A 12,842-nucleotide genomic window follows, 5' to 3' on the forward strand; every position below is an offset into this window, starting at 1 on the left:
AGAAAGCTGCCGCTGTAGGGAGGCAAAGAAATCCGGAGTTAAATAAAGCAACACACTCCAGCAGCACACTTCCACCCAGCCTCTCTCCGCCACACTCACGCTACCTCAGCGCGCGCTCCCCGCAGCCCCCTCGGATGTATTAATTAGTGCGCAGCCTGACAATGAGAGCGGAGCATCGTGTTTTGGCGGAGATAAGCCAAGCCTTACTGCCCGATCTAAGGCAGGCTGCCTCACACTGAGCTTTCAGCCGCTGCTGCAATAATGGATGGAAGCGGATGGCGGAAAAAAGGGGAAGCTGGGATCTCTCCGTGGGGAGACAGGAGGCTGCGAGGCGCTCACTGCGTGCGGCACAGCAGCGCGAGCCAAAGCGCAGACATCCCCCGCTGGAGGAGAAGCAGAGCTCTCCAGAGAGCTCCTGCCGCAGCCTGCTGCTTTTAAAGTCTGGTCAATAAACATTAGATGCAGTGGATGTTTCTTTGTCGATCCCTTGATCTGAACTTCAGTTACACTGGATACTAGCCAGAAGCCGTAAAATGCTTTTGTGCTGGTATATTAAAGAGGAACTTCAATTACCTTATTAAGAATTGACCATTTTCTCCCAGTATATGAAAATCAAAATCTGTCAGTGCAGCTCAATGATGATTTCTTGCATCCTGAAGTGGAAATGGCCCAGCCCTGCTGAGATGTCCCAGAGCACACCGGCTCTCCTAGTACTGCCAGCTGTATTGGTGTCTCCTGCCACATCTCCTGTCTGCGGATGCTGTCTGTCTGTGAGTGGGGGTCAGAGCAGAGAAAAATGTGCTTGAATAAAAACCTAGCTCTGGGGGCTAGAAGCCAAGGTCTGAGCTCCTGCGTGGGACTTAGCTAGAGGTTGAAAGCAACCATAGGGGTCATCTGTAAAAGCATCGAGATTCCTTTGTGCATGCAGTTGAGGCTTCAGGATTTGAAGAGCAAATATCAGTGGCCAGAGAGGTCAAGCATAGACAAAACCAACCCTGGGCATGTGCCATTTCATGCCAGACTGCAAATGGGCAGCTTGACTACTTGGAGAGAGTGGCCAAACAGCAACTCATATAAATGAAGGAGAAATACTGCTGAACAGTTTGATATTTTATGGGCTTCATGAAACCTTTCTCTTTCTAGACAGATTCCTGTCCTTCAGATGCTGAAATACACTCACATGGAGGATGTTCAGGCAATCTGGCAATCTGGTTCTGACAAATTAGCTTTTTTTTTTTTGGGGGGGGGGGGGGGAGGAGAGAGAGGGAAGGGGTTGTTACTAATCCCACTACTGCTAGTTGCTACCCAAGTAAGACAAGCTAATGAAGTCTTGGAGCAAGGTGGTGTTTCCCAACTACTAACCCGCATCCTAATGTAAGTTAGGTTAATAGATGGCCTTCCATGCAGCCTTACAGTATTGGAAGGGAGCTTATAAGCAGGAAGGGAACCAATTTTTTACACAAGCAGATAGTGTTAGGACAAGGCTTTAAGCTAAAAGAGGGGAGATTTAGATTGGATGTCAGGAGGAAATTCTTTACTCAGATGGCAGTGAGGCCCTGGCACTGCTGCCCAGAGCTGTCATGCCCCATCCCTGGAGGCACTGAAGGCCAGGTTGGATGGGACCTGGGTAGTCTGTGCTGGTGAGAGGCAACCCTGCCTATGGCTGAGGGTTGGAGCAGAATGAGCTTTGAGGTCCCTTCCAACTTATGAGACTCTACGATTCTCACCTGAAACCAAGCACTGTGACTCAAACAGGATGTCTCCCTTTATTCTGATGTTTTGCAGCTTGGATTATTAAAACAACTCATTTTCAAGGATGGAAGCTTATGTCAGCTTAGAGAACCCATTCAGAGCACAAGCCCTTCACTGGGGGTTATATGGCAGAGTAAAGAAGTGTGGGATGGCAGACCTGGCCTAGGGATGTTGAACTGGCTGCAGGAATTACCTGCTCTGGGGCTGCTGTCACCTGCTATTTTCCACAGAGCTCCTCAGCAATATTCTAGACCTAAGTTAGCCTCAGTCTTCTGGTGGTCGCAGCCAATGCTCTTCCCTATGCAGCTCCAAGCTCTGGGTGCTGCTCTAGGAACAACCTCTGAGTGGCCGGGGTGAGCTAACGGTAATAGCAACAGGAGCCGCAGAGTCTGTAAAGCAAAATCAATGAGGCAGGATCTAAAAGCTGTACTAAATAACTCCTCAATAATCATAAATCTCATTACCAACGGCTCTCATGCTGCTTTACGATGGAAATGAGGCCTTCACTTTGCAGAGGGGGAAATTCAAGCTTTGAGGAACGAAGTGATTGTTCCTAGAGATGCAGGAGGGAAACAAGGGGCTGGATGTCTGCGTAGGTATGTTATCTGCAGGGCTGCATTGCCTCCCTCCTGCTGCTGAGCAAAGCCAGGTGGGAGTAACCTGCCTGGTGCTGGTCCAGCGGGTGTTTGGGAAGTGCTTCCCTCTGGGCTCAGGAGTAGGCACAGGTCTCTCAGGTTACCTCTGCTCTTCCCCAGAGTTCTGGGTGTACTCCAGGCAAGCAAGAGGTGGTCTGATGCTTTCACTGAGCTGCCGGTGGGAATTTGGGGCTGTAAGCAGCCACAGATGGGTTAAGGCTAAGTGCTGCAGAATGGCTTCTGAAGGTGCAGGGAGAAAATCAGGTGGGAAACTGAAAGTGTAGGGATGTAGTTTCAAGACAGAGCCTTTTACCCTCATCTTGCTTTTTTTTTTTTTTTTTTTTTGTTTTTGTTTTTGTTTTTCTCTCTATTTGTTTGTAAATTGGTTAAACCAGTATTTACTTCTTGCAAGGCAATGAGGATGAACTTCTAAAGCACTGCGGTGTGATTAAACAAGAAAATGCTACCCCGAGCGATGTGCTCTACGGCTTCAGGGTTTCTGTCAGGGACTAAGAGAGAAAACACGGGCTGTGCCTGCGCTGGCTGTTTAACGAGGATGAGTGAGCTTTTGCAGCAAAAACCTGACGCTTTGGCTCATCACAAGGGCTCTCCTCTGCCTTGGTTTTGCATCAGCAGAGGGCGGCAGAGATTGGAAGAAAACACCGCGACAAAAATCCTGCAGCGGTGGCCGGGGCGGGGGTGTTATTCTGGCCATACATTTGCGTGAGCCACCTGCATGTTGCTTGGGGACAGCCTGTCCCCCAGACCCTGCTGGTCTCTTTTCAGCTCAGCAGCCCTACTGAGAGCTCAGCCCTGCGTTGCTGATGGACTTTGAAGGAATGCAAGTGCACTCTGTCCTTTTGGCCTGTGCTTTGCAGTGGCATCTTGGTGCTGTCAGCAGGCTGGCAGGAGGAAAAGACGGGTTAAATATTTGCAAGGAACAGAAAAAGCAATTCACAACAAAGCCCCGGGCTTTGCTTTGAGCTGCCAGGAAAATAGAGCGTGCAAAATGCTCTCGGTCCCTCCTGCCCAGCAGAGGGAAAAGCTGGAGGGACCTTTCCCCCGGCAGCAATAGGGATTCGTGGTGTGCTGGCAACGGCCCCTTTTCCTCCTTCGGCTGCGGCTGTCTCCGCGCAGAGCGCCGCTTTCCGCCTTCCCCTCTGCAGTCACAGCCCGAGGGTTAAAAAAGCACCGCAGAGACGGCGTGGGCTGCTCACACACAGGTTCCTGCCCACCCTCTCCCCAGGGACCGTCACCAGCAGCAGTCCCCCTCAGAGATGGTGCCAGGGAGCTTCTCACTGTTGCCCTGGGCTGAGTCTGCGCACATCTGCAGCAGGGAACAAATCTTCACCGCGAGGGAAAGCAGGCAGCGCCAGCAAGTGCCACAGCACATCAGCATCACCCCACTGCTCAGGCTGCTGCGCACTGCTCTTGGGGGGCACCGCCCAGCAGCATGGCCAGGTGTTACCAGGAAGCAAAGGGAAAGCACTGGGTAGCAAGTGCCCCTGCTCTGCTCTGTTCTGCTGCGGTTACCTCGAGCACAGTGGGGTTGCAGATGGGGAGACCTACTTGCTGGACTGTAGCTCCAAGAACAGGATTATTAGGGGGGCGATTATTTGCACTGTATGACAATTAGGATCATTAGTTTAAGTTGTAATGTGTCTTATTAGAGGCTGCAGCAGAAGGAAGGAACCAATATTTGCTTTGCTTAGGAGCGAGCCTCTCAGTGAAGCAAAGCTGTCCGCTGAGGACTTGCAGGTATATATTTGGCATATATTTGAAGGATTAAATGGTCTAGAATATCCACAGAGCTGCTGACTGCTTTGGCACGGTGTCTTGCCTGTTCAGATGTGACTTTCAGTTGTGTCTTTCCCTTGTGCTGTATTGTTTTGGCAGAGTTTCTTGCTTCCAGGCAACTTTCTGACAGTTGTCAGTACTGCAGGCAGAAAACCCAGTGGAAAAGCACTGATGTTTCAGCCGCTGCAATGTAAGCCTTTTTAAATTATAAGGCATTTCGCACTACAAAAGGAAGGAGTGGGGTTTTTCTTGCCTCTCTGCACTGTGATGGGGTATGCCAGGATTGCATCCTTCCTCCTCCTTTTTCCTACATGATTATTAAGCTCTTTTTGTTTTTCCCATTGCCTCTTTACAAGGTTGACAAGCAACGCCTAGATATGTGACTCTGTAATAGGAGTGGGCTCAGTACTGTCTTTATCACGGTTTCTGGAACCAAGTTTCAGACTGAAAATGCTGAGGACAGGTGCTGGAGAGTTTGTCACATGCTCTGCATGTGGGCCTTGAGGTGCAGAAGAAGAGATGAATGAGCAGCTCTAATAGAATAATGGATTTACAAAATAATGTAGCCTGGAAGAGACCTCAAGGCTCACCCAGCCCCAACCTGCAGCCATAGGCATGGCTGCCCGCCACCAGCTCAGGCTGCCCAGGTCCCATCCAACCTGGCCTTCAGTGCCTCCATGGTTGGGGCACCACAGCTCTGGGCAGCAGTGCCAGGGCCTCACTGCCCTCTGAGTAAAGAATTTCTTCATAACATCTAGCCTAAATCTCCCCTCTTTTAGTTTAAAGCCATTTCCTCATCCTATCACTATCTGCTTGTATACAGCTCCCTTCAAGACAGTAAAGTCTGTAGGTCAGGGGTGGAATGGTGGTTATTGGCATCTTAGATTTGGGGTAGTTTTTTAAATCTAAGTATCTTGTATCTTTAAATCTAAGAATCTTGCTTTACATCTCCTCCAGCACATATAAACTGTGTCGTCATGCACTAAGACTCCTGAATTTGCTCCAGTAACACAACCAATAATGCCCATCAGCACAACAAACCTCTCCCAAGTAGCCAGGAGCACTGCAAACTGGCAGCACATAGTGGTTAGCATTCAGCCCTGCAACCCAGGAGATCTACAGTGATAGGTCAGATGTATCATGAGCAGCTGTTTGTCTTCCCTCACTGGGTGAGCATGCAAACAGAGTCAAGTAAATACAACTGGCCAAACATTGCAGATTTTGTTTTTCTTGGAGTTTTTTTGGTGAAAACTATTAGTGGAAATTCTGTTAAAAGAAGTCTTTGAAGATGAAATTTCCTTTTTATTTTTTTTTTTCCCTTTTTTAATTAAAAAATGTACCTTTCTGGAGCTCCAAGGAAATGGTCACTTTTGAAGGTTTTGATGACAAGCTTCATAAAAATGTTATCAGGAGGAAAATATTCCAACATTATTTCAGTGCTCCCTAAGCCAGGCCTTGCTGTGAATGCTGAAGACTCATTTTAAAATTAGTTCCTGTAAACAAAGCAACATACATCTCTGAAATTCATTTTTGCTGAATATTGTTGTGTATTCTGGAAGAGTTCCCTCCTCCAGTTCCTCACAGAAAGCAAACCACACGAGGTTAGCAGCCTAGCCTCTACTCCTTTGTTTAAAAAAAATATATGCAAAGGAGCATTTCAGAAGCTGCTGATACCTTTCAGCATACAGAAGGAGGCTTGGTAGGCAAAGGTAGGTATTCCTCGTTAACTGAGAACCTAAGAGTTCTTTAACCAGCATGGCTTTAAGTGGCACTGAGTGACTTCAAGGAACCATGAAACTCTCAGGCTGGTAGGGGAAGAGCACAGTGGTTTGCAATTAACCAGCCCAGTCAGAAGCAGCTGGGAAGGGAGGGCTGAGCACCTCCATAAATGAGGTGCCCAAAACAAGGGGCTGGATGGAAGGCATTATTGGGGGAGAAAAGAAAGAAAAGAAAAGAAGTGCTTCCAGTTGGATTAAGGTACTGTGAAGTTTGGGATTAAGAGGAGGGAGAAGATAAAAATGATGATGAAATATTTCCCTAGTTATTTCTTTCAGTAATTGGGTGTATTTGATCTCTTCCTTTTTTCTTAAGTGGATGTCAGCTCATTCTTTCCCATCAGATAGTAACTGCTGGCAGAAGCATTCAGAATTAATGGGCAATCTCAAGTTGCTTTTGATTTATGTGTTTCTGGTCCTCCTTCTGTAGAGGCTGTATGGCTCACCAACAGCTCCCTGTAATGTGCTGGGTTTCTGTCTCTTTCAGTCACTCAGAAGGAACTGTAAATCACTCTAATTACTCTAAATCACCAGGTAACTATTCTCATAGTTTATTACTCACTTTTCTACAGCTTTTCTGCCTCTTCATTTTGGGGTACCTGAGTTCCCTTTCTGCTGTAAGCAACGTGTTTGAGTAGTAGTTGGATGGAGTAGTAGATGGAGTAGCACTATTGTGTTTGATTTCCTTGGAAGCCCTGTGCTACAGGACAAGAGCTGTCAGGTTGTACAAGCACTGGTGGTCCTAGGAGAGACAAGCTTCGTCACCCACCCTTCGAGTAAGATTGCATTGCTTTTCCTGTTATTTCATGTTTCTTGGCTCTTTTTATCTTTCTAGAGGATCTCAAGGGCTTATAATGGTAGCGTATCATGACTTAACCCTGTCCCTGTTGAGTTCATTCTGGGAAAATACAAGGGAAGCCCTTGCTTGGAAATGAGGAAAGCCTTATTTCTCCAGCCCTTCGAAGTCTATTCAGTTCTTTTTCTTAAAACTCTTCCCTGTTCTGTTATTACAAATGAGATGTTCCCCAGAGCTACGGCAAGGGACTTGTAGCAGTAGTAAGGCTAAATTAAATTTCCTGGAGTTCAAGCTCAAACAATTCATAATATGGGCTATTCAAGAGCCATTCAAAGGTCTTAAGCCATAACCGTATTTATTATTTCTACTGTGTTTACACTAGCTTAAGAATTCAACTTTTTGTACTGCCTGTTCTTTATTGTCATAAGAGAATAGATTGCTTGACTGGAACATATTTTTGTTGTGATTTGCTTTCCAAAAAACAACTGTGAATAGTAAATGTATTAAAAATAGGAAGCAGAGCAGAAAAGCATTTGCTAGCATTTTGATTCATAAACATGTATTTAATGGTATATAGGATAAACTAGGAAAACTACATGTGCTGGATGTAAGAAGCCTGTAAAATAACCTGAGGACCAGGTGAGAGGACTTCTTGTCAAATGTGTTTTGTTTTGTGGCCATTACAGAAGCTATGCTAATGTCATCATCCTGAAGTGGTGACTTCTACTGTTTGCCTGGACAACACAATTGGAGCCTTAAGACTCTTAACAGAAATGGCAGAGACAAGCTGGTGAGGCTATAGTGTGGCTTAGAGGAGCCTTGAGGAAGAAGAACTACACAAAAGGACAGACATACTGTGTGCACTTGCATTTTGACAGTAGGTAGAAATGTGTGTATTTAGGTGAGGGGACAGTAGATGAAAAGGAGAGTTAGAGGTGCATGAAGCAAGCCACCTCCATGTTTGGGAAGAAAGGAGCATGCTGTTAGGTGTCACAGAACTTCAACCTAGGCCTGAAAGAAGCTTGTAATCTGCTGAGGTCTCATCACTCAGGTATGTGTTGGTGCACAATTGTTGTCTTGTTATCTCCTGTAGTACTGGGTAAGTTTTGGAACTGTTACGGAGCACTGAGGCTTCCTGAGTAAATAAGAACCTCTGAAAAGCTCTCTGATATCAGAGTGTTGTGTTTTGCTCACACAAATGATGTGTGACTATAGTATCTACAACACCAATACCTGACCCTGTGTAGTGCAATAGAATGGCAAGTGAAGCACTTACTTCAATAGTAGCTAGCCTGTATGTTTGAAATGGTCCTTGAAGATTCAGAAGTGTCCTGAACATGAAATGGAAATTGCAGAGTGACTAAGGCTACATTACAACCTGACTATGAACCAAAACTGCTGTACAAAGCATCTAGTCTTAAGTTGCACAGATGTGCAGGGATCATCTTTCCTTTTCCTTTAAGTATTGCTGCCCTCTGTCTGCTTAATTCTTCTGTGCTGGTTTTCCCCTTTGATTTCTCACTTGTGCTGCCTGTATCAAGAGACTTATTCAATGTTTAAACTCCCACCTGCAAGTTTCCTTTTTCTCAGTACTTTGACACAGCTGATTGAACGTTCCAGAAGAATCCCTCACTTGGAGAGTGGTGCTTTACTCTCTGCTCCCAAGGTCTATTTCTAGCACCTGGTATCCTTTAAAAGCGTCCATGAAGTCACCACTCAGCTTTTCTATGATCAGGCCAGTAGCACTGAGTCTTTTGCTCCCCTCCCTGCTCATCATTCAATACTCTTCCTTCTGCAGATGCTAGTTGTAAGATCTGCAGCTTCATCTCTTGACTACTCTTACTTTTTTTGAACTCCAGCTGAACCCCTCTGCTTGTTCTTCTGAGATCATGAAACAAAAGCCAACGCTTCTGTTTAAAAAAAAAAAAAAAAAAAAAAAAAAAAAAAAGTTTAGAGGTCAGAAATAAGGGTCAAACTCACAATCCATTCTATTTTTGCAGAAGGGATTTAAACTTGCTGTTCTCCATTGTGGCCAGACTGAGGTGTCTCTTTATGTAGGCAGTGTCAAAACAAAACGTGTGTTTCCAGGCTTCTCCTTTCATGCAGCTCTTAAGTTTAACAGGGTATTCTTGAGCCTGTTTGACCACTCTGTGCTCTAAAGCATTCATGGAGTCTTACATCTGTGCTGAAATGTCTCAAATCATACAACTTACTTGTCTCTAGACTGAATCAAACTTCTGATATTTGTATCCTTAGGTAGTCATGGCTATCTTTGGGCAGTAGGGCTAAAGCACTGATTCATGTTCAAGTTATTGCAAAATAATACACGGCTCTTTCTAAACTTGGTTTCTTTTCTAGTCTCCTTGTAAGGTCAGACTGATAGAAATGTGGTCAGTGTGTTTCAATGCGTGCATCTGATTCTTATCAATGCCTTCCCAACAATTATCCCATTTTGCTTGCTATGCAGAGCTGCTACATCTATGGCACAGAGCTTTCAGTGACTCTCTGTGTGACTTGAGATGCAGGTATAGTTGGTGATGTTTTTCTTTGGTCTTTTTTGGCAAAAGCTTGCAGATATTTAGTGGCTGACTTCTGTTGGAAGTCTGAGTGCTTTGCTGAATCTCTGAACTGTTCTCCTGTCACCTTTCCATCTCAAAGCTCTTGACCATTTTCAAAAGAAAACAAGAGTCCAGGTTTTTCTGCTGTCACCCTGTGACTCCTTCAGAGAGGTTACAGTAGAACAAAAGAGATGCCAGAGAGCACAGCCACTGGCTTCTGGCCTTAGGGTACTTGAATCAGGTGACTATTCATGCAAAAATGTTCTCCAAACACTGGAATTCTTTAATGGTGTTTTGAGTTCTAATACCCAGCCAGGTTGGTGGGCTTATGGTACTTCATTCTCTGAAAATGCCACAAGGCATTTCTGTGTTTGTTTTACATGGTGAGAAATGTCACTGCCTCTTCCTTCTGGAAACAAATACAGGGTAGACTCATGTATAGAAATAGTGACTCCAGTTACTGTTTGGTACCATCAGCAGACATCACAGTGACTGCCCAGTTAATATGCCTTAATGTTAAGACAAACATTGAAAGGCCTAAAATACAGCCTTGTATCAGCTGGGAGGAAAAAAAAACCCTACCTAAACCACCTGAAGAAAACAATTGGAGGTGCGAGTAGGAATTCCTGACTTGGATTCCTAGGTCATGTTCCTATGGTATGTTTGGGAGTGCTTCCTAGATGAAGAAGAGCTGCTGCCCAATGCCACAGGAGGAGCAATAGGAAGCTCTAGCTCTGGTAGGTCCAATTGCTAGGAAGTGGCAAAAGACAAACAGTGCCTTGGACAGGGAAGCCCTCTGTGATTTACAACTATTTCAAACCCTCATTAATAGAAGTATAATTGGTGAATTATAACTCCTTCCTGTGCAGATTGCAGTAAATGTTTCTTCTCTTGCACAATGTGAGCTGTCTCCACGCCTGTATGTGGTGGTAGCTAACCTTGCACTGCATGTGGTGAAGTGCCTCTCACCTCTTCCATCACTGCTCGCTGCGCTCCATCAGAAAGCCAGTCCCACAGTGCTGTTAAGACAAGCAGTAGGAACCCCCTGGGGTAGTTATACTTAGTATATACTTATATATTCTGCTTTAACTGGGGTGCTTGTTTCCAGCAGTGCACGTTTTTTGATTCCTAATACATGAACACTTGTCTCAAAATAAATGAACGAGTGATTTTTGCCTACAAACATCTTTTGCTCACACAGCTTCTTAAATTTACTAAGGGTATATAACACCCACAGAGTAATATTGAAGACAAAAAAGCACAGCTTATTCTTATTGTAGCCCATACTGATGTACATGTGTGCCTTTCTGTCAGTGTGTGAAGGCCATGTGATATTTTGTGTCCAATTCATTAAGATTTTTTGCATGAATTCCAGTTCTTTTAAATGCTTAGCATATAACCGGTCTTTAGCATGTAAGTAGTTCACCTGGGTAGTCCAAAGGGACATTAATGACTGCTCCAGCTTGTGGGGTGTAATCAGCACGCCAAGGTCAGCTGGAACACGTGGGTGCACTACGTCCTGGGATGGATATCTTCTAACATGGCTGATCTCCTTCTGGGAAATACAGGATTGGATACGGAAGATATGTGAATGCCTTGCTTTTTGTGTGTATGTGCACCTATCTTGTTCCTCTTCCAAACAATTCCAGTATTTTTAAAAAGTTGAAGATACCTGATATAAAACTGGTGTGCTCAGGAAAATTGAGTAGATGGATACTGACTGCCCCAGTTTGTCATGCAGAAGTCTGTCTAGCACTGCTTTACTTCCTGGACCTGGTTATCTTGATAGCATAGTGCACTTGCAGATAAAGGACCTGCTCCTCCAACCATCTCTGTGCTGTATGTGGGCTGTTGCTGTAGTATGACTGGGGAGTTTCCAGAAGTGCTCCTTCAAGCTAAAGCCATCCTATCTGTCTGCGTGTACACAAATGCTTGTGAGAGATGAAGTAGCAGCCTGATGTGCAGAATAGTAATGCAGGCTAAGGGAGAACAAATATTTTGTTCTACATTATGCTGTGTACAGTGAAGACACAACTCTTCCTCCCTTTCTTTTTGTGGGACAACGTGAGGAGATTGTGTGAGTTTGCAAATCCTTCTGGTTGGGATGAAAAGGATGAGGCTTATAAGGAATTCTTGTGGGAGCTGAAAACAATCCCCTTCAGTGCTTTTTTTTTTCCCCTTTCAGAGGCTACTCATCAGCAAGCTTAATTTTACATCATTATTTCAGCTGATAGAGATGACACCTTCTGCTGTCTAGATTAGCTTGTTCCATTTAACTTCTCTTCCAATTACCTTAACAAACACAAGTCAGGTGTGCAGTGCTTCTGTAGTACTTGTGCAGAGGAGAGCTGAGCAGCTGCATCTTAAAGGTGGGGAATTCTTCTGATTAATCTCTTCCAAAAGTTGTATTACCTTACAAAATAAGCTAGGAATTTCTAACTATCCTGCTCGACTATTTTGATGGTTATTGTTTAGTGAACTGACCTCACATCTCTCCTTCTTTAAAGATGCAATTTTATTCATCACTGTTTGAGCATTCTGCTCCTTGTCTGCACTGCCTTCTAGACCCAGCACTCACTGTTGCTTTTATTCACAACCATCTGCGGCCAAGTGAAAGTTTTGTGCTGACAGGCAAAGATGGTATGCTGATGTTAAGAATTCCAAGACAGCTGATATGTTGAAATTGTATCTCACTTGCCCTTAAGGTTTTCCTTTATATGAGAGTATTAAAATGCTACACATACAGAGATGTTGTTTCAAAGTGAGCAACTTGTTATAAACTAATCATACATGAGTGTGTTTATCTAAATGATATGTTCAGCAGTGGTATTTGAAAATACAAATAGTAGATAGGTTTAGTGAGGTACTTCTTGTTTGTCTTAAGTGTCTACAAATTTTTAACATTTGGATGTGCAGCTGGAGCTTAAAAGGATTTCCTGCATGTGATGTCCCACAAGCAGTGAGTGGTGATTACAAGGATATAACAGCACAGTTTTTCTCCAGAAAGCTCCAACGAATGCACTTCTTTCCTCATACCTAGGCAAATCCAGACATGGAGATGCTGCATTATGTGCATATCAACAATGGCAAAAATTAGTCTTTATTGCAAGTAATGACAAATCAGAAGGAAATAATTTATTTTGAAGCTCAGATTCCGGAGTTCAAGATTTGCAGTTTTAAAAATAAGAGAAATAGAAGTTTTCAAAATTAGCAGTGTTCTGGACCCAGATGGCTTTTTGAGCTGTGTCAGCATCTGATTTGATAGTACTTTTTTTAATTATTATTTTAATGCTGATCTTATTTGCCCATGTCAGTGTCTGTCGCTTAAAGGACCTGAATATCATTGCACTGTATGATCATGGAGTGAAATGCACTGTTAGAAAATTTCCTGTATTATTAGCTATGTCCTGAAACACGTGGCATTTTATCCCTTATACACTACTTAACTAGACTCTTCTCTCAATCTATGTAAATACATATATTTTTTTAAGCTTCTAAGTGTAATTGGGCAGAAGGTTCCACAGGGTAT

General features: G+C 44.2%; 1 protein-coding gene and 1 long non-coding RNA gene across 5 annotated transcripts in view; both read left to right on the forward strand.

The window, feature by feature from the left end:
• The window catches only part of PAK5 (p21 (RAC1) activated kinase 5), a 323,333-nt gene that overhangs the window by 129,190 nt on the left and 181,301 nt on the right, over nt 1-12,842 (forward strand). The window lies entirely within an intron of this gene.
• Nucleotides 5,788-8,598, forward strand: LOC116233087 (uncharacterized). Its single transcript, XR_004167886.2, has 3 exons — nt 5,788-6,161; nt 6,532-6,735; nt 7,442-8,598. It is a non-coding gene; the product is annotated as an uncharacterized LOC116233087 (long non-coding RNA).

This window comes from Phasianus colchicus, chromosome 2 (assembly GCF_987193195.1).
Source record: "Phasianus colchicus chromosome 2, bPhaCol1.hap1.1, whole genome shotgun sequence".
Lineage (NCBI taxonomy): Eukaryota > Metazoa > Chordata > Aves > Galliformes > Phasianidae > Phasianus > Phasianus colchicus.